The sequence below is a fragment of the Apodemus sylvaticus genome, chromosome 22, assembly GCF_947179515.1.
Source record: "Apodemus sylvaticus chromosome 22, mApoSyl1.1, whole genome shotgun sequence".
Classification (NCBI taxonomy): domain Eukaryota; kingdom Metazoa; phylum Chordata; class Mammalia; order Rodentia; family Muridae; genus Apodemus; species Apodemus sylvaticus.
Genome location: NC_067493.1, coordinates 10,001,839 through 10,004,885, shown reverse-complemented (window position 1 = coordinate 10,004,885; position 3,047 = coordinate 10,001,839). Strand labels below are relative to the sequence as shown.

Below are 3,047 nucleotides of genomic sequence, written 5' to 3'. Positions count from 1 at the left end.
AGAAGAGAGAAATCTGTAGGAGTAATATGTGTCTTCCAGATACTAAATTCAGGTCATCAGTTTTAGCAGCAACCCATTTTATCCACTGAGACAATTAGTTGGTCTTCATCTGTGGTTCTGATGTATTGTTATGAACAAGCATTTACTCATAACAATAAACAAACACGTTTCCCTCCAAAGATAACAATGTATCCTTTTTATTAGCAAATAGGATCTATTATTCAAATGGTCTTATTTTCTCCATCCTTAGATGACAATGTTTACAATCTGAAAAGAACAATATTTTAATGATGGAATGATTAAACTAGTCTTATTTAAGCATGAGTAGGATAGCTCGTGGGAACTGGCTATGGTGTACAAAGCTGGAGGCCTAAGCCTAACACTCATCATCATATAAAGTTGTGTGACTCTACAAAGATGTCTTCTGGTCTGCAGCTATCTGTCATGGCACTAAATACCCACAATCAAGTTACACACATACATACAACAGATTTTTCCCCTAAATAAACCTCACTGCCGCCATATTGTCTAGCTTTTCTAGGTATTTCCCTTAGAATGCAGTGCTTCAAAATGAAAGCCAATCATGGGTAGGAGCTGGAAGCCATGTGTTCTACTTGAGACAGCTTTCTCAAAATCACCAGACAGGAAGCATGTAGACTTCGAGTCAGAGAAATCAGTGTTTCTCAGCTGGTGGTTTCATATGGAGAGATTTAAGAAATACTGCCATGTTGGTGGAAATATCACTGGGGTTAGTGGGCCTGAGAGTTTACACCAACACATCATTTCTAGTTTGCACTCTCTGCTTCATGCTTCAGCTTGCAGATATCAGCTCTGACCTTCCTGCTTTAGCTGCCATGTGACACTTGCTGCATTACCACTTTCACCCTGATCCCATATCCCCCTGGAAGCATAAGCCAAATTAAACTGCTTTAGAAGTTGCCTTAGATGTTGTATTTTACCACAGCAAAAGAAAAGACACTAATCCACATTCAACACTTTGCACCTAGAAAAATTTTTTCATGAAATTTAAGAGAAACCTAAAAGCCTTACCTTATTGTTTAAATTACAGTACTTAGGCCCATATGAGCTTGCAAGTACAAACAAAATAAGGAGTGACATCATCATGCTTGATAGGATTGTTAACACTTGTCAGTTTTCCCCAGAATAATCTTCTGTAACTGAATGTAAGTGCATTGACTAAAGATCTTACCAAATGCTTTATAGTTATAGATCACATACAGTATGAGTCCTCAAAGACTATTGTGACATATAAAGTCTTTAACAGATTCATTACACACTAATGGATTTACTCTTGTATAAAGATACTATGGAGTGTAAAACTTTACCACATTGACTACGTTCATGATGTTTCTCTGCATGGCTTTTTCTCATAATTTCAGTGACTACTGCTTCATGCAGAGGCTTTCCCACATTGCTTCTCAGTAGTCACACATCTTCAGTATGTGTTCTGTTATGTATTCATATATACTTGTGTTGTCAAAAAGCTTTATCACATTGATTACATTTGTATTCTTTGTAACCAGTATGTGTTCCTTTATATATCTACAGGCCACAACGAAATACACAGTCTTTACCATACTGGTCACATTTCTATGTTTTCTCTTTCTTATGTCTTTTTTGGGGGGGGTACAGAGGGGACATATGTGGGGGGGAAGGTAACACACATTTTTCACAGAGCTGTCACACAAAGTATGACTCTCATCAGTAGCAGACATGGGAAATCAGCTACAGGAGGAGGCTGGGTCTTCTGTTATTTTTTAGTCTCTTGGAATTTGGCAGGTAGTCAAATGCCTTTTCTAGAATAGGCCAATGAAGACAAGTCCAGTTTGGTGTTTAAGCTTCAGCCAGCTCCCTGGCCAGTAACTCATGCAGAGATACACTCTCATAGGTGTACACCCAATCTTCCCTGTACAGGCATAGCCTTGAGGCCACTAGAGGAAGAAGATGGATAGATTTGCTTGTTTGGGGGTCTGTTTCTTGATCATGTTAAGTCCCTAGATTCTGGCCAGTTTAATGGTGAGCATACCACCCATAAAGGAGACAACATATTCCTCCAGGGTATAGGGCTTGTGTGTGTAAGGTCTTCAAAGTACACTGTCAGGTGGGCGGTGGTGGGGCACGCCTTTAATCCCAGCATGTGGGAGGCAGAAGCAGGTGGATTTCTGAGTTCAAGGCTAGCCTGGTCTACAAAGTGAGTTCCAGGACAGCCAGGGCTACACAGAGAAACCCTGTCTTGAAAAAAACAAAACAAAACAAACAACAACAACAAAAAAACCCTGCTGTCAGAGGATCTAGCATCTCTTCTGTGTGAGTCTTTCATAAGATGTCTTGTCTAAAGAGATTGGGTTGTCCAAAGTCCCTAAATTCCTTAAATGTACCACTCAGACACTGATTTTTGATGTTCAGTACCAAAGTCAAGTAGTAGAGGCTCAAATGGGCATGGTGGATGACACTGGCTGCTTTGATTGTGACCACTATTTCCAATCTGTTCCCACCTGCTTGAGAGAGGCAGTACTCCATCAGGGCAAGCTAGCAAGTACTCACATGTTGCTCCTACTCAGCAATCGCTCTGTGTGTATTTTTTTTTAAATTTTTTTATGTTTTAGGAAATGACTGTTGTGAAAAGACTTTACCACATTGCTTACATTCATAGGATTTCTCTCCAGTGTGTTTTGTTTATGTATTAGTAGGTAACTGTGTGGTGAAATGGGTTTATAACATTGATTACATTTGTAGGTTTTTTTTCTCCAAAATATATACTTTTATGTTATTGAAGATGATTATAACATGTAAACATTAGGAAGAAGCAAAAGAAACATGTCCTAAGTACTACCTTTTTGTTATCAGTCTCCATTTCATCATAGGGTAAAACTAAGTTCAATTTGCCAGGCTCTAGGGGAGATAGGGACTTTTCCAAAGCAGATCAGCTTCTGTTCACCAAAACACAATGACTCTTCCAAACCACAGCTTATGTTATTCATCTTTGTTTCTCAAAACATGATCCAAAATATAAAAGAACTAGTAGA

General features: G+C 38.9%; 1 pseudogene; it reads right to left on the bottom strand.

The window, feature by feature from the left end:
- Positions 1–1,804: 1,804 nt before the first annotated feature.
- On the bottom strand, positions 1,805–2,541 carry LOC127673287 (frataxin, mitochondrial-like; annotated as a pseudogene).
- Positions 2,542–3,047: the final 506 nt, after the last annotated feature.